Consider the following 23832-nt stretch of genomic DNA (forward strand, 5'->3'; position numbering starts at 1 on the left):
AAATTCAATACCAAACTTCAGGAAGGCCTTAGAAAGGTGTGTGAAAATGTTGTTCTCAAACAAAGTCAACAAAAAGAGAATTTTGATTAAAGGAAAAATGTAAAACACAAACTTCACAGTTGGCAACTGGTTAATAATTAAAAAACACTGTAATAATGTGAAAAACATCTGTTAAATGTATTGCAATGGTTGGCGGAATAAAGGAAATCTTGTTCCTACTTCTTATTCACAAGCAGGGATTTATAATAACACTTGCACAGGTATGGATGAAGCTTAATTTGATACCTCCGATTCTATGTTATCCACTGACAATGGGGTTTGTTTTAAACCTAAAGCTGTTGCTTCTGCTAATTACAGTAGTTATTCAGTTTTTTTTTTATTCTTCATAGTCACAGGGCGGTTCCATTGTAGTTAGTCAATATCCACAGGTTGTTTAGGCAGGTGCTGCCACTTTGGCATGTAGTAAGAACCTTTAACAGAATCAGAAAACAAGCAGCACCAAAGATATCAAGTTACTGTAGCATCCTTCCAGCTCAGGTACTCACCAATAACCATGCCACACATGGAGAGTAATTTTAGACGTCTTTATTCCACTGCATGTAAGTCAGAACTCAAAATTCTAAGCCTGCCTTCAACTCATCTCACCAACGCTTATGTCACAGACCTACGGTGTACAGTGAGAACCAAAAGAGTTGCAGGGGTCTTTTATTTACAAGACACTACATCACCTGCTTTATTAAATAAAAAAATACAACTTCTTCAAAATAGGTAAATAAGTAAATACACAAAATAAATACAGGAATAGATACAGAAATCCTCATGGATATACAGGCAATTACAATTCTTTAATTAAGTGTTGTGGTGCCTGAATCACACGTCCTGATTGGGCCACTGGAAACCAGGAACTGGCAGTCGAAGTGTCAGTGATCTGCACAGGTGAGGTGGAATTATCAGCAGACACTGAGTCATTAACAGTCTGTCGATATCCAGTCTCTAAATTGACATCGATGTTTGGTGATTGATGGGCCGCACGTCGAAAATGAGATGAATCTCTAGTAAGGGACTTCCCAGGATGCTGGGCAGTCACCATGTGTCCTTTAGTGTCAGTGATGGGAAATGGGTTAACCTCAAAAGGAGCATAATATTTGTTTTTCCTTGTTGTTTGACTAGTACTTGATCTCTTCATTTAAAGATGACATATTTTACATGAACTCATGTCAGCATCTATTTTCATCTTCTATTTACAACCAAAGTCCTTAGCATGAATCTCTTCCTCCTTTGTGGATCTGAGGTTGGTCAATTGGGGCAGCTTGTTCATCATGGCTCCTCCAAACATGAGAGTTGAAGAGCTTTCCTTCGTTGCGTGAGGGGTCGAATGGTAAGCTCGGAAAGTAGTGTTTAAAACTACTTTGGAGTCTAGCTTCTCCAATGCGGCATGCTGAACAGCTTTCTTTGGAGTACTTATTAACCACCGGCGAACTCAATATTCGAGTGATAAAAGACCCAATGATGAGGCTACTCACATAGCCGACAGGACAGAGAACCAAGATATAACGCACCACTTGTCGCATGTGAATGAGGGTCTTTGATATACCAGAACCCTAGACCCTGGTAATAACAGAATGTGTGATTCATTCTCCTCTGATCTCTTTTCTTCAAACATGCACCATGAGCCTGCGCCCAACAAAATGAAAACATACTGTTTGTGAATACGTGTAATGGTCATGCTTTCCTGGAGCTTGAGGTGCACTGCATGGGCTAGTGGGCCAGTAGACTTTTCACTTTAGAGATCTGTGTTTGACCTCATGTTCATAAGTTTGAATCCCTGCAGGTTTACTCAGCCTTTCATCCTTTTGAGTTACAAAAACGAGAACATGCCCTTTGGAAATACACACCTTGTTATGTACAAATTTAATGGTCAAAATGCACTGTAATAAAATGCACTGTAATAAATTGTGCATGGCTTTTTTAATACGCTCAGAAAATATAAATTATAATTAACATGTTTCCTTCTGGGCCACAAAGGGCCTTTTAGTTGGATAGTACTGTAATTCCAAGTATATTTATTCTGCATGGAATGTGGCCTTAAGAAATACAAATATCAGGAGGCTACAAGAATATTTCCTTACATGACAATAATACTATGACTTCCTCTTAAGATGTTTTTGGCTACATTTAGACCAAAAACTTTATCTTCTTTTGCTAAAAAAAAACAGTAATGTATCTGCCTAGCTCATTTAATGTACTTCTTGAGACCGAGCTCCCATTTGGTTTTTGATGCCTTAAAGGAAGCTTAGCCATTTAAACTCTGTGGTTCTGCCTGGAAATATCTGGGGGAGTGATATATCATGAAACCATTACCTTAGTATGTGTCATAGACCAAGGGGCATATGTTTGAAATTTCTGAATTGCAATTACTTATTTTGCAAATTTTTGTGAATCACAAATTGGTAGTCACAATTTGAAATGTGTGAAATATGTTGCGGTTGACATAGCAACACAGTATTCATTTGGCTCGGTATTTAGGGAATCGCTAATACCTAAATAGTAAATGGGCTCACAAATAGTAAATGATAGTTCTGCTCCTGACTGGTGACATTCCATCCAGGAAGTAGTGAACAGTGGAGAGGATTGCTTGTGAAAGTGTGTGTAAGAATCCGTTCTCTATGTCTCTCAGGCTTTGCCACCCACACCTAAAGTTCCTGAAAATGTCCATAAAGGATACAGACAAGTAGACTCTGGCCAGAAAATGAATACTGAAATTTTCTGAAAAAGAACTTCAAATACTTAAGGATGAATGTGTCTTCCACCATGATTAATTATTTGGAAAAGCATCCCTTGCCATGCCAGAGTCTCCCAAAAAATATGGAAGGCAATGGAGCAGAAAATTAAAACAGTGGGAGCCACACAAAGATCTATTGAGGAAATACATAAAAAGATGGCATGACCTCAGACCTAGGCCAAATGTAAAGGCACTGTAATACCGCGCTACCCACACCCGAGAATTCCAACATGGTGTACTGTGTTAGTGGGGGCAGAACAGAAGTCAGCACACCAGTCTTTCAGGGGCGCACCATAAAAGAGACAGGGAATGCCAACAAGGCGTGTACAGCGGAGAAGAGTAAAGTCGAATCTAGTGACGGAGAAAGGGAGTCAAGTACAGAAGAGGAAGGAATGAACTGACAGGCATCAGAAAACGAGGAGCGGACCAAGATGGATAGCAGCGGCAGCGGGAAGATAGAGGAGTTGACGACTCCAGCGGAGAGTCAAAGATGCAACACCCCCAAGTCCTGTGGTCTCCACGGAGAGGAGGATGCTGGGACTCCATCTGCCATGACCCAAGATGGCGGTGGCTGCAGGCAAGTGCCTTTTGTAAAATTATTCTGTTTAAAGAGGTGGTGGGCGGAACATTCAGCACTGCCGCTGATGTCTGGTGATAATAAGGGAAAAACAGGAGAATAACTTACTTAAGAAGAACACACACAAAAAAGTGAATATGGCCCAGGGGTGTTGTGAAGGCACAATTGGTAAAGGGACTGACCTTGCCTATGTACTTATGATATTCCTTGTTTTGTTCTTTCTAAGGGTTGTGACAAGCCTTCTCCTCCTGGGAATCAAGGCAGAGACGAGGATCACTTGAAGAAAAAATAACTATTTAGGAGCCAAAGGAGCAACTTGGGAAAAGTTAGCACATTCAAAAGACAGAAATCCCAGTTCAAATTTGTTTTTGAAACCCTACGATGCCTGCCAAGAATAAAAGAATTTTTTTTTCCACTTAAAATAAGCCTGGGCTTTTTACATTCCACGAGGGTTGTGGACGACAGGTACCGAGTCATCTAACTGAGGCCAGAGCAACTGAAAGAGGTCCACCCACTGTCCTAAGTCCCACTGCACTTGAGGAACTTATGCAAACAACTTTGTAACTAGAGTCAGTGGAAGGCTTCAACACATTTAACACATCAGAGATTCTGGGTACCTCTCAAGGCAAGTTAACTTCAAAACTCCAATAACTATCCCAAATTCTTAATATGCTTTGCATGAACACCTCAAATATAGCATAGGATTGTGTATATGTGTGTTTATCAAACAACAAATATGCATAAAATATGTCCCACACATAAATTGCAGTGAAACTAAATCACCCTTGCACATTTACAGTGCATCATGGAAGATGTAGTACATTTGATATAGGCTGCTGTGATGTTTCCAAAGTACATTTTTTCAATACAACGTAATTAAACACACATCACTTAGCCATAGTACCGAAAAAAGTAATTATTCAATTTTCAAATAGATATCCATGCCCATAGGAGTGATGTATCTGAAGGCAAGGGGCTTGAGCATTCCCAAATGCAGATTGATGAGCCACTGGACAATGGGATCCATAACACAATCCCCCAATTGCAAGCATTGAGTCCCACGGTTCAAATACACCCACAGCCAGCAAATGAAGAGGGTGCAGGAAGCACAAATAATGTGAGGTGTGAAGCTGTAGTCAGGCCAAGAAGAGAATCGTGGGTAAAACATAGATGTTGCTCTCGCCGTGTGAAAATACTCCATCCCATGCAAACAGTGAAAGTGGTGACATCTCCCAAACTTCACCAGAAGCATCGAAGCTCAAAGTTCAGTGCCTGCAACAGAGCGAACTACAGCTGATCAACCCAAAACTTACAAATATTGAAAACATTATCACCACAGGATTAAAAAACAATGCAAAATCCTATATGATAATCTACAGAATATGAATGCAAAGATTGACAATCTCACTGAAGCTATGAGATAGAAATTCCGACCATGTACAACATAGACCTAAGGAACATCAACATTCTGCCCCCAATGATGGATTGACCAGATCAATAAACAGACTTGCAATTGTGACATTTGTGTTGTTAAAGCATACTGTCAATCTCCAAGTAGAAATGGGGTGCTACAAGTGGTGATGTGGCTAGTGAACTCGTACAGGTAACAAATGCAGTAGAGACATTACAAACCACTCAGATAGCAGGTGCCAGTCCGGTAGAACATTCTGAGAGTGGGAACTGCTTTAGTGTAAGTAGCATTTCTGTCAGTGACACCATGAGTGTGTGTGAAACTAGGTGCCAGATGTATGACCACCCAATTTGTGACTCGCAAATTGTGAGTCGCAAATTGGGATGTACAACAGTGTCAGAGACACTGTTTGCAATTCCCAATGGGGTCGCAAAATGCGAGGCTCATGAATTTTAATGAGCCACTTGCAATTTGCGATTCCATTGTGAATGGAAGGCCTTCCCAGGTATGGTGGCCAGTTGGGCTCAGCAGACCACAATGATTGGGACTGCTTTTAAACAAAGCAGTTATTTTTTTTATGCAGGCCATTTTCCTTAAAGGAAAACGGGATGCATTTAAAAGAAAAACTGAAAGGTTTTTGTTTCATTTTTTAAGAGCAGCTTGTGGTCCCTGGGACCACTGCCTGCCCTTAAAAAATATTTTCTGAGCCAGTCACAAAGCGAAAGGGGTCCCCTGGGTACCCCTTCCCATTTGCGACTCCATTGAAGACTTGAAGAGGGTGGTAATTTGTGAGTGTTTTGCGACTGCAATTGCGGTCACAAAACATTAGTACATGGCTTTGCGGTCACTATTAGGAAGGGAACGCCCCTTCCTAATAGCGAGCAGCAAAACCTATTTAGCGAGTCGCAAGTAAATTGCGACTCGCAAAATAGGCTTTGTACATGGCCCATGAGGTTTTTGCATGCGCAAACGGGTCATACATCTGGCCCCATGTGTCTTAGTGCTAGAGGTGTAAATATGCATGCTAGCACTTCTGTTTGTAACATATATGGTAAACTACATTTCAAAACTATTCTTGGCATGATATAATGTCATTTAATATGATTGAATTCCTAGCAAAACATAAAATTAAAGGTCGGTTTATATTTACCTGCCTACATTCCTTTGAGTTTGATTTAATAATAGTGTGTCGATAGTTCACTTTCCCAGAAAAATAATTATCAGTTCTGGTTGAACAGCACCTTCGGCCCTCTGCTGCTCCTAATGCATCATGTTGATTATGTGGCGGTAGTTGTTCTTACTCATCACCAGTTTTAGAGTCAGTTACAGTAACTGGTAAGCCTCTTTGAGTTGCAACATTGCTGACATTTGCAGATATGTCTACAGTCTTGCAACAGGTTTCTGGAGAGTACGGTCGAGAACCATCACTCTTTTGCAGGCATCTGAATCTGCATTTCAATATTCCAAATGTGCGCTCAATCACACCTCTTGTTTTCCTATGTGCAACATTGTAGTGACACTCACTGCACGTGGATGGATTCATAAGTCGTTATCATCACCTGAAATAGTAATGCATAGTTTTACACATCAGAGTTATACTGTTAGTTCTTATATATTGCATTCAAAATATAACATAGGTTTATTACCCAAAGTATGTATGTCATAAAATTATCAACTTTGTAGCCTTGCATTAATGCCACTGTGTCTGAATATGAATAAATCATTGGTGCTCCATGGGAAACATGCTATTATGTATGTAATGCATTTTTTCAAGGCGGAGGGTGGGCAGATTGGCACATGTGCACCATCTACACATCCTATGACATTGGGAAAGTTGTCTCTGTGATAAAATTGGGGCTTGGTTGTATACAGTTCCTTTTCATTTCTAGAGAGATATATGTAGATAATAATTTGCATTAACAAAGCATCAAGGAATGCACAGAAAAACCACAACAGTTAACTCTGTGACACACCATCAGATGCTGCAATCACACCTTGATAGCTACAAGATGCTAAGATGGGTGGAGGTGGACTTATTACATAAGATGCTTCTTTCAAGCTGGGGCTTTACATCAACAACTATATCAAGAATTACTGCACTGCTTAGCCTATAATTTGTGTATATCTCTTTCTCTGTTGAAAAAATTTGACCCTCAGTCTGAAGAGCCTCTTCTGTCATCTACGCTTCTCTATAATGCAGCCAAAATCCTCATTGTCCTTGTCATGACATACAGAGCAGCTATTTTGGAATGGTCAAATGCATTCTGGGGCACTCTACATAGTTTTCCCATGATTACCACCTAGGTCGAGGTGTTGGCAAATTGCATGTGCAATTTGCTGTTTTTGCGACTATTCCCTATTTGCAACAATAATGAAAGTTCAAATAGTGATTCACAAATAAAGATTTCTTATTTAAGATTTTCTATTTGGAATAAGTAAATTACCGAATTAGTAAACATTCGATACATTAAGGGGCAGAAGTATCAAGCATTTTTGCATTCAAAAACGGGCAGGCAAAAATTGCTTTTCCGATGCAGCAAACCTAATTTTGCGATTCGGTAACCTGTTACCGAATCGCAAAATGGGTTTGCGATTCGGTATTAGGAAGGGGCGTGTTTAGGGTGTCCCTTCCTAATACCGAGTCGCATCGGTATGTATGAATGTTTTGTGACCGCATTTGCGGTCGCAAAACATTTGCATGTTACCACCTTCTTTGAGTAGGTGTTAACCATTCACGAATGGGAAGAGGTCCCCAGAGGACCCCTTCCCCTTTGTGAATGTTTGTAAAACCATTTTTAAGAGCAGGCAGTGGTCCCATGGACCACTGCCTGCTCTTAAAAATTAAAATAAATCTTTTCAGTTTTCGTTTTGTAAAGCATCTCGTTTTCCTTTAAGGAAAATGGGCTGCTTTACAAAACAAAAAGATTGCTTTATTTAAAAGCAATCACGGACATTGTGGTCTGCTGATCTCAGCAGGCCACTGTTGGAATTGGACGTTTTTGCAGGGTCATCCCTGAACTTTTTGCCTTCCTCCTGTATTTTTTCTGACCTGTTGTTGGCTCTTTTATGAATCTGGGCACTTTACCACTGCTGATCAGTGCATATGCTCTCCCTATTATAAATTGATGTATGAATTAGTGATTCCATGATTGGTTGGTTTGGTTTACCTGTCAGACCCTAGTACAGTGCACCAAGAGTGTCCAGAGCTTGTAAATCTAAATGCTGCTGGTGGGCTTGCAGCACTGGTTGTGCCACCCACAGAAGCAGCCGGTAAAAGTGTGTCTAAGGCTTGCCATTGCAGAGCCTGTGTGCAGTATGGTACTGCCATGCTGACTGGGCAAGTGCACCCACTTGCCAGTCCCTAAACCTTCCCTTTTCTTCATATCAGACACCTCTATGGTAGGCCCAAGGTCAGGGTGCATTGTAAGTATAAGGTAGGACAAGCCCTGATGTGTGTGGCATGTCCTAATAGTGAATTACATCCATTTTCGTTTTTCACTATTGCAAGGCTACCTGTTCCCCATAGGCACAAATGGGCAGTTTGATTATTACATCTTATAATCCTAACTGACTCAGGGAACATGCTAGACATTCGAATTTAGTATGCCTGAACTCAGACTGATAAATGACATCTTTTAGTGAAGTTGGTTTTAACATCCTATGTTTGAAAATACAACTTTTAGAAAGTAGGTATTTTCTTGTCTAACCATCCAAACCTGCCTCTGCTATGCTGTGTATTCCTTGTCTGGAGTTTGAGTGACAGGGGCTGGGAAAATTCCAGGAGACAGGGTGAGTCAGCACAGGGCTGAATAGAGAGATCTGCATCTAGATGGGTGGGAGGAGGTGCACCTGGGACCTGAATAGGGCTGTGCCTTTCCTCCACAATGCTGGCTCCACCTCCTGTGGTGCGCCCGATGTCTCTGCCCTTCTCTCTGAAAGGAAAGAAGGAGTCATGTAAACAAAGTGCTCCAGGACTGACCAGAACTGGTTTGGACTAGGCAAGGGCCTCTCTGCCTTAAGAGAACAAAGAGAAATGTAGTACAAAAGAGGGGTCCCAAACCCCAGAGAATTAGATCACTTTTGGACAACAAGAAGAAACCTTTGCTGAGGAGAAGAACCAGATGAAACTGAGGAGAGACAATCCCTAAGCTGAAGTGCTGCTTGGGGGATTGGCCTGCAGTGGTTGCCTGACTGCCATAGAAAGGAGAAAGGAACTTTGGGTGCTTTATTTCAACTTGTAAAGATCTCCAAGGGCTTGAGAGAAGAGCTTGCATCCTGCTGAAGTCTCAGGGACAACCGACTTCAACCCCCAGCTCCCCAAGAGTTCTTTGGAAGTGCCTGCAGTTGTTTAGGCCTTCTGAGGGACTGCATGTCGCAAGGAGCTGGAAGCATCTCGCAACAAAGAAGAAGCGTGCCACCGTCGTAGCTGCTGCTGTCGCATCGAGGATGTCGCCACTGTAGCTGTCGCATTGCACCGCATTACGAGAAGCGTCCCGCAACAAAGAAGAAGCGTGTCGCCGTAGCAGCCGCTGCCACTGCCGTTGCATCACGGGACAAGGGTGTCGCCGCTGTAGCTGTCGCATTGCACCGCAAAAGTGCCTTGCATCCACGGAGAAGCAGGCCTCTGTCGGAGCCGCTGTCATCGCATCACTTAACAAGGGTGTCGCCGCTGCAGCTGTTGCATCGAGCTGAAGCGTCTCGCATCATCGGAGAAGAGTGTCGCCGCAGTCGTCGCATCACGGAACAAGGGTGTCGCCGCTGCAACTGACGCATCGAGTCGAGACTTCTCGCAACATCGGAGAAGCGTGCCTCATCAAGAAGAAGACGACATCTTTATTTCTTTGCACCAAAATTTCATCGCATCACGGCATTGCTCGCCGCATCACCCCGGAAGCACAGTAAGGAATCAACGCATCGCCATCGTTACAACACTTTTGTTGCCCTGCTTGTGGAATCCAAGGGTACATTGACTCAAAGTGTCGCATTTTAAGATCTAAAAAGAACTAAGCCAATTCCACCATTTTAAGTGCAGTATTGTTGATTTTTGTCGTTTATGGTCTTGTGATAAATTTATATAAAGAATACTTATTTTTGATATGAAACTTGTGTGGTGTCCATCTGTAGTGTTGCCACTTGATTACTGTATGTGTTCACAAATGCTTTACACACTGCCTCTGAGATAAGCCTGTCTGTTCGTGCCAAGCTACCATGGGGGTGAGCAAGGGTTATTTTAGGAGTGTACCCCCTTACCCTGACTAGAGGCAAGGGTCCCTATTTGTCACAAGTGCCTACCTGTGCCAACTAGAGACCCCCAAATCTAACATTGGTGGGCAGCGGTGAGGATTCTGGACTTGCATTTGTGACTCATGTACAGTGATTGGTGAACACTACTAGTGAGAGTGCAGACCAAAACAGGACCAAATACTTTTGGTAGATTTGTTTTCCTGGAATTTTCTATTTTTGCCAAGTTTAACAACCATGGAGAAAGCAGCATCCATAGCATCTGTTGATAATGATTGGGAAGAGGAGAAACTGGAATGCTACAATGTAAGGCAGCTGGAGGGGCCATTGGCCCCAGGAGGGAGGAAAGCACCTTCCCCAGCAGGTTGCAGGGTTTCTTCCAGAAGCCTGTCCCCATAGGAGTTGGCGGACAGGAAAGAAAGCAGGATGCATGAGATGGAGCTGGCCAAGCTCAAGTTAAGTGGGCAGTTAGAATTGGAGAGTAGGAAATTGGTCCTAGAGGAAAAGAAAATGCAAATAGCGCATGAGTTGAGAATGAGGGAGCTTGATTTAGAGCTCGAGAGGCTTGAGGCCATGAGTGTCTCAGCCCAGCAACAAGAAAGGTCTGTAGCTCAGAGAGTGAGCTTTGCTGAGTTGGAGGTGGAATCCAGCTCAGATGGTGGCAGCAATATAGAGTTATCTAGTGCTGAGAGAGTAGTACACACACCCAGAGATGTGGCGCCTGACTTGAAGGAGGGGGTAATTTACACCAGGAGGTTCAAGGATATGAGGCAGCTCCAGTGGTGCGCAGTGTCCCTGGGATGGATTGGGGAACTAGCACAGGGGTTCATAGTCCTAGTGGTGGGAGGGACACTCTACTGACTCTATATGAGAGGTGCAGGGAGAGGGGTTCCCCCAAAGTTGAATTCCTGGTAGGTGAGTGTGAAGACCGCCCAGAAGAGTGTGGGTTGAGTGACAGAGACAGTCAGATGCTGTCTCGCCAATCTCAGGAGAGTGGTATGGAGTACGTGTGTGAGGCACTGGATGGTGAGGTGAAGGATATTTTGGTTAACCCTTGTAGGGGGCTGTGTGATCTAATTGTGGGAGATCATATTGTAAGTCCCTGTTTTCCAGAGCTATGCCAACACCTGGTGGAAAGTGAGTTCTCTGACCCCAGGGAGCTCACATTGGAGGCAGACCTTTTGGTGGATTCCAGAGGGTCTGGAGAGACATTGGAGTGTGACGATGAGGGGAGTGGCTCAGGTATCCTCCAACCCAGAGAGGTGGAAGTGGTTTAGAGTAGCCCAGCTAGGTCCTGTTGTAGTGGGAGGGGTGTAGGGGCTCATGTCCTGTCTCAGTGGAGAAGGAGTGAGTGTGGGGCTGCGTGTCACAAGGTGCCCGAAACCCAGTATCAGAGCCTGGATGGTTCTTTAAGGGAAACCCAGGTGGGGAGCCTAGGCTGTCCTGATGGACCTCCCGTTGAAGGGGATCCCCTAGTGTCTGGTGAACTGGGAGTGTCTGTAAGCAGGCCTCCATCAGTTCTGGTGCCTGGCAGTACCATTCCTAAGTGGAGGGTGCAGAAGTCCAGACTGAGGGGTGAGAGGGGGAAAGAGTCCCCAGTGGAAGAACCGGTGGGTCAGGGGCCAGCCAGAAGGGCTGCGACACCAGTGAATAACCATGGTGATACCACTTCTGTCCTGGGGGATCCTCGAGCATTGTCTGATGGACAGGGGTCGGAAGATCTGCGCCAGGCAGACTGTCACATGACACATGAGTTGTGTGTCACCCTCGGGGGGCATAGGTGCGCCCCAGGAAGTCCTGGTGCGCCGGGCGAGTGTTCAACCACAGGGGTTGGTCCCTGGATTGGGAAGCCAGGTTCAGGTGTTGTCTGACCTGGAGGAAGGGGCAACTGTAATCAGTGTCCTGACCGATGTAGCTTCTAGGGGTACCACTCCAGTTGGGAGGGTACAGCTCTCTGGAAGGGGGTGCAGAGGGAGGGAGTCCTGCCTCTGACCCCGGTGCACCCTAGGTTGGAGGGCCAGGTTCGGGGTAGCCCCCCTGACCTGGATGCCCAGTTGCAGGATAGAACCCCTGAACTGGTGGGCGAATTGTGCAGGATTGCTACCCCAGGTGCCCTGGCAATTCTGGAAGGGGGTACCGCTCCAGGTGGGAGGGTACATAGTTCCAAGGAGTAGGACCGGGTGTGGGAGAGCCCACCCCAGTCTCTTGTCCAGCCAACGGGTACAGGCCTGGGGCTGGTGGGTCAGTGTCAGGATGTCATACCTGACCTGACAGGAGGGAGAGTGGACAAAGGGTGCAAGCACCAGGGGCTACTGCCCCCGCTCTCTGACGCCACAGAGGTTTCAGAGCCCTGAGAAGCATATGGCCTGGGTCTCATCACTGACTACGGTCAGTGGCTACTGTGGCTTGCTATCTGTCTGTTGGGACACACCGGTGAGCAAGTTAACGTTAGGTGCTGCACAGGTGGTGTCCACAGGTGAGGAGAAGGGTTCCACATGGGTTAGCTTGGTGGACCCTGAGAGTATGGACAGAGGAATTGAAATGGGTTCAAATTGGTGTAGAACTGGAATATGCCCCTGCAGTTGTGGGCCAGGTCCAGGTTCTATTGCCCAAAGCAGGGAAGCCCATCAAGGTAGTGATTGGTCTACCCTGCGTTTTGGCTGGAAGGGGGTTGTGTTGGACTTGGCCCTTTTTGCAGGGTCATCCCTGAACTTTTTGCCTTCCTCCTGTATTTTTTCTGACCTGTTGTTGGCTGTTTTATGACTCTGGGCACTTTACCCCTGCTGATCAGTGCTAAAGTGCATATGCTCTCCCTATTATAAATTGATGTATGAATTAGTGATTCCATGCTTGGTTGGTTTGGTTTACCTATCAGACCCCAGTATAGTGCACCAGGAGTGCCCAGAGCTTGTAAATCCAAATGCTGCTGGTGGGCTTGCAGCACTGGTTGTGCCACCCACAGAAGCAGCCGGTAAAAGTGTGTCTACGGCTTACCATTGCAGAGCCTGTGTGCAGTCTGGTACTGCTATGCTGACTGGGCAAGTGCACCCACTTGCCAGTCCCTAAACTTTCCCTTTTCTTCATATCAGACACCCCTATGGTAGGCCCAAGGTCAGGGTGCATTGTAAGTATAAGGTAGGACAAGCCCTGATGTATGTGACATGTCCTAATAGTGAATTACAGCCATTTTCATTTTTCACTATTGCAAGGCTACCTGTTCCCCATAGACCAGAATGGGCGGTTTGATTATTACATCTTATAATCCTAACTGACTCAGGGAACATGGTAGAAATTCGAATTTAGTATGCTTGAACTCAGAATGATAAAATACATCTTTTAGTGAAGTTGGTTTTAACATCCTGTGTTTGAAAATACTACTTTTAGAAAGTAGGTATTTTCTTGTCTAACCATCCAAACCTGCCTCTGCTAGGCTGTGTATTCCTTGTCTGGAGTTTGAGTAACAGGGGCTGGGGAAGTTCCAGGACACAGGGTGAGTCAGCACAGGGCTGAATAGAGAGATCTGCATCTAGATGGGTGGGAGGAGTTGCACCTGGGACCTGAATAGGGCTGTGCCTTTCCTCCACAATGCTGGCTCCACCTCCTGTGGTGCGTCTGATGTCTCTACCCTGCTCTCTGAAAGGAAAGAAGGAGTCTTGTAAACAAAGTGCTTCAGGACTGACCAGAACTGGTTTGGACTAGGCAAAGGCCTCTCTGCCTTCAGAGAACAAAGACGAAACATAGTATAAAAGAGGGGTCCCAAACCCCAGAGAATTAGATCACTTTTGGACAACAAGAAGAAACCTTTGCTGAGGAGAGGAACCAGAAGAAACTGAGGAGAGACTATCCCTAAGCTGAAGTGCTGCTTAGGGGATTGGCCTGCAGTGGTTGCCTGACTGCCAAAGAAAGGTGAAAGGAACTTTGGGTGCTTTATTTCAACTTGTAAAGATCTCCAAGGGCTTGACAGAAGAGCTTGCCTCCTGCTGAAGTCTCAGGGACAACAGACTTCAATGCCCAGCTACCCAAGAGTTCTTTGGAAGTGCCTGGAGTTGTTTGGGCCTTCTAAGGGACTGCGTGTCGCAAGGAGCTGGAAGCGTCTCGCAACGAAGAAGAAGCGTGTCGCCGTCGCAGCTGCTGCCATCGCATCGAGGATGTCACCGCTGTAGCTGTCGCATTGCACTGCATCACGAGAAGCAGCGTCTCGCAACAAAGAAGAAGCGTGTCGCAGCCACTGCCGTCGCATCACGGAACAAGGGTGTCGCCGTTGTAGCTGTCGCATTGCATCGCAGAAGCGCCTCACATCCACGGTGAAGCGTGCCGCTGCCGGAGCCGCTGTCGTCGCATCACTGAACAAGGGTGTCGCTGCTGCAGCTGTCGCATCGAGCGGAAGCATCTCGCATCGTCGGAGAAGAGTGTCACTGCCAAAGCCGCTGTTGTCGCATCACGGAACAAGGGTGTCGCCGCTGCAGCTGACGCATCGAGTCGAGACTTCTCGCAATATCGGAGTAGCGTCCCGCATCAAGAAGAAGATGACATCTTTATTTCTTTGCACCAAAATTTCATCGCATCACGGTGTTGCTCGCCGCATCACCCCGGAAGCGCAGTAAGGAATCAACGCATCACCATCGTTGCAACACTTTCGTTGCCCTGCGTGTCGCATCCAAAGGTACATTGACTCAAAGTGTTGCATTTTAAGATCTAAAAAAAACTAAGCTAATTCTACCATTTTAAGTGCAGTATTGTGGATTTTTGTCGCTTATGGTCTTGTGATAAATCTATATAAAGAATACTTATTTTTGATATAAAACTTGTGTGGTGTCCATCTGTAGTGTTGTCACTTGATTACTGTATGTGTTCACAAATGCTTTACACACTGCCTCTGAGATAAGTCTGTCTGCTCGTGCCAAGCTACCAAAGGGGTGAGCAGGGGTTATTTTAGGAGTGTACCCCCTTACCCTGACTAGAGGAAAGGGTCCCTATTTGTCACAAGTGCCTACCTGTGCCAACTAGAGACCCCCAAATCTAACAGCCACCATCCCCGTAATTTTTGCGATTCCTAGGGGGTTGCATATTGTGACCTACCTCGTTAATATTCAAGAGGTAGGTAATTTGCGACCCCCTATGAATCACAAAAGTTGTACTATACACCTTCATACATAGCATTTTGCGATTCCCTAATTGCATATCCTTGTGATTCGCAATTAGGGAATCGCAAATAACTATATTGATACATCTGGCCCCAAATCTTGCGCTGTGAGTGCATTTCATACATTTCAATTTCATATTTTAGCAATTGGTATTCAGTTTGTGACTGAATACCGATTAGCAAACTTTTTGTACATATGACCCTAGGGTTTATAGACTTCTTAGGTCCCTGATAAAATTATATAATCTTGATCGCAGAAATAATATATTCTATGTTAGGTTTTAAGATGAAGGCTATACTGTAAATTTCTTTGCCGAACTCATGACAGCCTTCATTTTGAAACACAAACATTTTAATAACAAAGAGCTTCATAAAATTAAAACTACAAGTCACACGAATAAACTGTCTGTCCTGAAGAAGACCCGCTATGACTGTATAGAACAACTGGTGGTATAGGGTCGAAACGTTGACGGTTCCACAGTCCCGTACTAATTGGAACTCCTTGTATACACGAAAAATTAGGACCAGTGCCTTACAAGGGTTACTATCTATCCAGAATTCAGCTGAGGACTTTTTTTGCAAAAAATCTTTGCAAAACTTTCTGTGTATTTTATTGATAATCACATACATATATTGTAAATATTCACATTTTCACTATCACACCAAGTCACCTTATTCACTTTGTCACTGCGTCGCTTTCTTGTAAATATTATTGTATATACAGCCTTTTTGATTTTTTGTACATACCCAAAGGAGTTGATGAATGATTTGAAATTCACTTGAAATACAAAAAATAAATTATTACGTTTTTTGAATTATTATTCATTGTTTAGGATTAATTGTTTGCTAGATCATCGCTTGCTGTGTGTTTTGTTTAATTGATCTATCTTTTTTTCCAGGCCTAGCGGTCACTTGCTGTGAAACCCATTTATTTGCCTTGCTACGCACTGCGCTTCCTGCCCACTCTGAACCTGCTAATTTTCCCCGACTACTGGCTTCGGCCAAAGTTCTATTTCTACCCAGCCGCTTGCCAGGCCAGCCCTCACCTCCATATGGCCTCCACACACTGAGGGGATCTGCGAGGAGCCAACAAGTTGCTAGGAAGATTTTGCCCAGGACATTTTCTCTGCCAACGCAGTCCCGACTTAAACTTCTGAAGACTTTTCACTACCACATGATAACTAGCATGTTCACTTTCAGGACTTGGCCCATTTTTTGCTATTTACACATGCTTCTTTAGAGGCCTATTAACATTTCTTGTCACCCAGGCCATGGGGGCATATTTTTGGGAAACCACAGGACCCTTGTGGATTCGAGGTTCTGACCTATAGCCAATCTACAATACTGGGGCCTCAGTAGTCCCTCCCTGATTGTATCTAGTACACCGCCTCCTCTACCCCTTATGTTCCTGGGTGTTTTTTCTTGACTATTGCTCATCTATGGAGCAATAAGCCTCTGCCCAAGATAACTAGGAGTGCTAGATGGCAGCGGAGTTCCACCTGGGGTAAGAACTAGCTGAGGTCCTGGATTCTTCCTTGCAACACTTGGTTAACAAAGCTCTGGCACTAGCCCTTCAGCTCTTTACCTGGCAATTACACCATATTGTCATCCCTCCCACTCTCAGGCCTGCTGATCTTCTCACCCCTACTCTGGTTCCCTCCAACAAACACCCACCCCAGGGAGACAAATTCCCCCATTCTGACGTCTTTTTCAGCCTCACTCATTCATTCATGTCCCCCATGAACCTCTGACCCTAACTCTGATCAACAGGATAGTCACTCTCTTCCCTCTGGCATCTGCCCTGTACCTCCCATTAAGTGATGGATTGTCCTGATCTCCTATCCTCCTCAGGATCCTTCTCAGGTAGACCTTCTTGATTTTGAACATGACAAATTTGTCCACCACAGATCTAGTGATTTGAACCCTTGTCCTGAAGGGGCCGGGCATATGTATGCTCACCTCTGCAAAAGATTTGACAAAGAGGTAAAGGTGAGACTCCGCACTGAATGCCCATGCTCTATGATGCAGGAGAAGGTGTCAGAAAGCCCAGAGGTGGAAACACATTTCTTAAAACTTAGCATAAGACATGAAGAAGGCCATCAACGGGGTCTGGTGGTCATGTCAAGACCATTTATTAGACATCACTGGGTCTCAGGCAAAAATCCTGGAACTGGCAGTCGACACCAAAGAGTCGGGCGCCCCTATTGACCCTGAGGTCCTGGACTATTGGGCCCAACATGCCATTTGTCGGGTCAGCAATGCAAATTGCACCACCTCCTCAGACTGCAGGAAGTCATACTAATGCACATCATTTTTAATTCTCTTAAGGACATGGATGTGAGGATTATCCCACCCTGGTTATTGTTGCATTTGTATGATATTGCTCTGTTTTAGTTGTTTTTGGTCCCTCCCTAGAGAAATCATTTGTTGTATATGGTGGAGGTTACACCCTTTTGTTTTGTACTGCAGGTTCGGAGCAGAGCTGAACAGGTTCCAGGCTGAATCCCGGAATGCCCAGTTCTAATCTTTGGTGTCTTTGCCCTCAAGTTGTTACCACATACGTTCATCTGGTTCTGATTGGACCATGTTCCAGAGTCCTCAGGAGTAGTTGGCTACGTCTGACGTATGAATTGATTCATGGACAAACGGTTGAAGGAGCTTTGTGGTTTTTGCAAAGAAAAAGGCGGATTCATTCTGATATAAGGAGTGCTGTCCCCTGATTAGTTAATGTGCTGATGGGAAATGTAGTTTGTGTATTTACGGTTTTGCTGTTGTCATTGCCTGCTGAAAAAATTTCAGGAAAGTTTTGAAATCATGATCCTCACCTTTGTGTCCCAAATGGAATTGAAAATTCTTGATGTGAATGCTTGAAAATATTTCACACTCTGTTGAATATGGAGGGTCAGTGCATGAGCCTAGAATTGCTTCCAGGTGTTGGCATTCTCTTGGCACTTAGAGAAGGTTTCCAAAGTAGGAGGCAGCACTTTGTTTTCCAAGCAGTGTGCAATGGATAGGGCATGATAGGAAGAAGCATATATTTGAAATCTACTAGTGTATATTATTTTGTTAATCAGGTTAGTGAACTGATTGGTGTATGAGACATGTTAGAAATGGGGGTCTCTAGTTGGCAGAGGTAGGTACCTTTGTCCAAATAGGGACCCTTGCTTCTTGTCAGGGTAAGGGGGATACACTTCTAAAATAACCCCTGCTCACCCCCTTCGTAGCTTGGCACGAGCAGACAGGCTTATCTCAGAGGCAGTGTGAAAAGCATTTGTGAAAACATACAGTAATACAGTGAAGACACTACAAATGGACACCACACCAGTTTAGCAAAACAAGTAATCTTTATCTAAACCAACCAAGACCAAAACAACAAAAATCCACAGTACAGTAATAAAGATATGACTTTAAAATGGTAGAAATAGTTCAGTTCACAGCAAATTGCAGATGTGACACTTTTCACACAAAGTACCATGGATGCGTCACGCACACAAACAAAAAGGGCCGCAGGGAAGATGATGCGTCAGTTCCTTACACTCAGGGAAGATGATGCGTCGGTTCCTTACACTCAGGGAAGGTGATGCGTCGGTTCCTTGCTCTGGGGGAGGTGATTCGTCGGTTCCTTGCTCTTTTGGAGGTGATGCATCGGTTCCTTGCAGGAGAGGGGGGTGATGCGTCGGTTTCTTACTGTGTCCCCCAACGAAGCGACAGACCGGGCATATGAGATGCGACAATCCGGGACGATGCGTGGGTTCTTGCAGCCACACAGCAGGACTTGCATCGGAATCGGTGCGGTGATCTAGGCCTTCAGAGATCGGTGCACTCGATGCGGCATGCAGCGATTTCTAGAGCTGTGGGCAGGTGCTGCGACGATTTATTTGGCGATGCCCCGGAAACAGGTGAAGATGCGTCGCTGTTCCTGAAGTTGCTTTACTTTTCAGCTCCCAGTGGCAAACAGCCTCCAGAGGTCCAAAACAACAGCAGGAACCGCAAACAGCCTCCAGAGGTCCAAAACAACAGCAGGAACCTCTTAGCAGGTCGGAACTCCCAGCAAGGAAGTTCAAGGGAGCTGGTGGTGAAGTCTTTCTGTCCCTGAGACTTCAGAACAGTAGGCAAGCTCAGTTTCATGCCCTTGGAGATCTTTTCCTCAAGCAGGGGACACAACAAACAGCAAAGTCATTTTCCCTTTCATTGACAGAAAGTAGCCACTGCAAGCCAACCCCAGACAGCAAAAAGCTGAGGGGCAGTATTCCTCCTCAGTTTCCCCAACTCTTCTCCTTAGCAAAGGTTCCTCTTGATACCCAGAAGTGATCTAAAAGTCTTGGACCCTATTTTTATACAGTATAATCCTTTGGTCTCTGTGGCAGAGAAGCTCTTTGCTCTGCCAAAACCAGTTATGTCCTCTCAGGTGCGGCTTCCTGGCAGGAAGTGGACACAGCATTGTCCTTGGCAGCCCAGGCCCATTCAGGTACAAAATAAATCTCCTCCCCTAACTCTGAATGCAGCCCAGGTCTATTGAGCCCAGCCCAGACTCACCCTGGAAAGGAGTACATACCTCAACCCCACAAGTGGCTGTCTGAACATAATGCCCCTCCCCAGCCCCTTTCACTCCAAAGCCAGACAGTAAATACACTAACAGAGGCACACTAGATGGTTAGGCAAGAAAATACCACCTTTCTAAAAGTGGTATTTTCAATCCCAGAATGTAAAAATCAGAATCACTAAAAAAAGCATCTTATCATTCTGAGTTCAGGCAAATCAAACTTTATTTTCCCATCTTGTTCCCATGGACAGTAATACTCATAAGATGTTATGAGCAAACTCCCCAATCTATCCTATGGGGACAGATAGCCTTATAATAGTGAAAAACGAAATTGGCAGTATTTCACTATCAGGACATGCCACACACATCAGGACAAGTTCTACCTTTCACATACACTGTACCCTGCCCACAGGGGTACCTTGGGCCTACCTTAGGGGTGACTAACATGTAAGAAAAGGGAAGGTTAGGGCCTGGCAAGTGGGTGCACTTGCCAAGTCAACATGGTAGTACCAGACTGTACACAAGCTCTGCAAAGTTGGGCCTGAGACCTTGTTGCAAGACTGCTTGTGTAGGTGGCACAATCAGAACTGCAACCCTACTAGCAGCATTTGGTTTACCTGCCCTGGGCACACACAGTACACTGTACTAGGGGCTTATCAGTAAACCAAATAGACCTATCATGAAAACACCAATCCATAACAACAATTTACAAAGGGGGCACTTGCACTTTGGCACTTAACAGCAGTGGCAAAGTGCCCAAAGCATCTAGACCAGCAAAACGGAGTCCAAAACACAACAAAAACACAGGAGGTGAAGGCAAAAATACAGGGGAAACCCACACCAATGATGCCAGGTCTAACACGTCATATATAAAGAAGCGTGACAATTAACTTGTGTGTTTTGTGCACTCTTGCGGCAGAATGATAGGAAAGAAAGTGCAGAGAAGAAAGCAGGTGAGGTTTCCTTCCCTTTCTTTTGAGGAGTGCGAGTAGGCATCGGCCAAACACGAGAGAGGCTTTCTAAATCCCATGGGACTCAGGAGTTGCTGACTGTCTCTGAAGTCCAGGATATGATAGACAATAGAGATACGAAGGTGTGGGCTAAAACCAGAGACAAAGAGAGGCATCCTGAAAGTAGAATTTAGCCCCCGTCTGATTTGGCAGGTGAAGGTCTGAGCCCATCAGCTTATGGCAAATATATTACCTGAGAGGAATTCCAGATTTTAGAACATGTCTGTGAAAATATGGATTCTAAGGCAGCCCCTCCGCTAAAAGATAAAGAAGGCCTGTTTTCATGATATAATAAGCCTGAAATGTTGGCCCTTCTGTTGCGTAAGGAGATAAGGGAACTAATATTCAGACAGTATAAGGATATTGATCAGTGTTCAGTACCAAGATTCCTACAAAAGTATGGGGTTTGATGGACAGTGACAATATAATCCCTGTTAGCGTAAACGTGGATTCTATTTTGGCACATGTACAGCACCTCGACAAAGGACAGAGCTGCCATTAAACTCGATGACTGTACCCCATCTGAGGCGGTGAACAGAAAGTTTGGCAGTGGGTTTAAGAAAACCCATGCAAAAGGTAGTCTAGTTTTATAAAGCCATTACTTATGCAGTGTGCACCTCTCAATAACTTGTGAGAAACTCTGAGATTCTGTCTGAGGCTGTACAAGAAGAGGTTGCCTGTACTGATATATCACTTCTGATGGAGCAGCAAGCAAAATATTTAGCAAATATTTAACAGGACTTTATAAGAACAACTTCTCTAGTGTTTGGAGAATCAGTTATTGCTCAACGTATCTTATGGAAGAGAGAATGGAAAGCCGACTTCACTGACAAATAATCTTTCCCTAACTTAACATTTGAGGACAAAAAGCTCCCTGGCAATCAGCTGGACAAAAAAATGTCAGTTTCCAAAACTTCAAGGTCCTGGAATAAGGATTATAGGGAGGGTGGAGAAAAGAGTCCAAATCCTACTAGTATCGAAAGATAAACATTCAACCTAAGGAATCAACTAAGAATCAAAGAGTCAAATGCTTTGAAAAGTGGACCTGACGTTAACTGCCCTCGCGGGATCATTCAACTGGTAGAAGCCGGGTTTTAAAGTTTTATAGAGGGTGGAAGATCAACAGACATGACTGGTTGGTCTTAAGCACTTTAGAAACATGTCACCATATAGAATTCATACATTTTCCTCCTTTCTCTGGGGTCATAAAAACATCAATTCCAGCAGACCCAATCAAGGATACTATTTATGGTCAGGAAGTGAGGCCTTGTTAGCAAAGAAGGCAGTCCTTCCTGTACCATTTTCAGAGAGGGGTGAGGTGACTTATACCATTGTGTTTCTAGTTAACCCCTTCAGTGCCCATGACGAGATAGTCTCGTCATGGAGCGTGGTTGCGCTGTGCCCATGACGAGACTATCTCGTCATGAACCCCGCCCGCTAATTCAACGCCCGGCACAGGGCGGGGAAAGGGCGGGGCACAGAAGGGGTTAAAGTGTCTCAAGAGAATACAGTCCAGTGTTATATTTCTGAATCAGAATAACCCACTTCAAGATGCTGACACCACAACACTTGATTCAGATGGTATCTCAAGGGGCGTCCTAGGAACCATCAATCTGCAGGATGCTTACTTGCATATTCTGATTCTCCCCAAGCATCAGAAGCATCTTGGATTAGCAATGGTAGCAATGGATTAGTATCATTACCAGTTCAGAGTGTTGCTTTTCAGGCTCAAGTCATCTTTTTTTTTTTTTCATATTTTATATAGCGTGAACTCGACCCAAAGGTATTGGAGCGCTGTACATGAGCACCGTATTTACATTACATATTCAGGCACGGGGAGATTAAGTGATTTGCCCAGAATCACAGGATGTGGACGCGACCCCGAGGCTCAAACCCTGGTTTCCAGCACCAAAGTCGGCAGTCTAGCCGACGGACCACATCCTCTCCCCATCTTCACAAATCTTCACAAAGGTGTTAGCTCCTCTGGTAGCCCTATTACTTCAAAAGGCAATTTTCATCATGCCATATGTTAGCACAACTGGTTGGGTTGCTTGGAGCCACTTGGACTAGATTGATGGGCAGTCGTCAATGAGGCATCAAGAGAGTTAATTTAATGGGAAAGAATTGAAGGCAGTACACCTAGCCATGTCAGCCTTCTCTCATCATCTTCAGCGGAAGAGAGTAATTGTCACGTCAGACTTTGTCACAACAAAATTCTCTCTCATCAAACAGAGAGAAACAGGGAACTCCTTTGCTGGCTCGAACTGTGGATCATATCTTCGCTTTGGGTCGGAACAATGTGCAGTCACTATCAGCTGTTGACATCAAGGGCATACGGGCTAAGTCGGGAGAATTTAAGCTAATTTTGTCTCAGTCATCAGACGTTTTAATAATTATGCCAGAGATGGGGTGTGGCAGTGGTGGATTTGGTTGCCACTCAGGAAAATAACAAATCTGCAATGTTTTGTTTATGGACAGAGGGGAAGGGATTTTAGAAGCATTACACTCTAGCATGTGAATGTTCAATGGGTCTTTTGTATGCATTTCCCCATTCCATCTTCTGAGATTCTTAGTGTGATTGAGAAGGCAGAAGTGGTTCTGATAGCACCAGATTGGTCAAGTTCCACCTGGTTCTCTCTAGTAGTATGCTTTAGGTGGACAAGGAGTGACTCCTGCCATTCCACCTATGTCCCCTGTCCTACCCAATTGCCCTTGTTCAAGATTCCTTTGCTCAGGAAACTGAGATTAACAGTTTGGAGGTTAACAGGGCAGGATTGCTGTCTAGGGGCATCTGAAAGAATAGTGCAGTCTTCAAGGACAACTCTTCTGTCATAGAGGAGGTATAGGTCTAGCTTTCTGGGGTGGTGCTCTGCAAGGTATTTCGTTCCACATGTCACTTGACTTATACATATACAGGAGTTCCTGCAGTAAGGTTTCTCTTCAGGCTTAAACGATTTATTCCTTAAAGCGCAGTGGGCTACAAAAAAGGCTTTTAGAGGGGTTTGAGGACTTTTGGAGAAAGAACAAGAATTAGTTTAGAGGCTATTTAAGGGATTTGGGAATATTAATTCCCTAATGAAGTCCAGATATCCTACTTGCAATTTCTTATTTTTTATCCAAGCCCT

This window comes from Triturus cristatus, chromosome 2_2, assembly GCF_964204655.1.
Source record: "Triturus cristatus chromosome 2_2, aTriCri1.1, whole genome shotgun sequence".
In the NCBI taxonomy this organism is placed as follows: domain Eukaryota; kingdom Metazoa; phylum Chordata; class Amphibia; order Caudata; family Salamandridae; genus Triturus; species Triturus cristatus.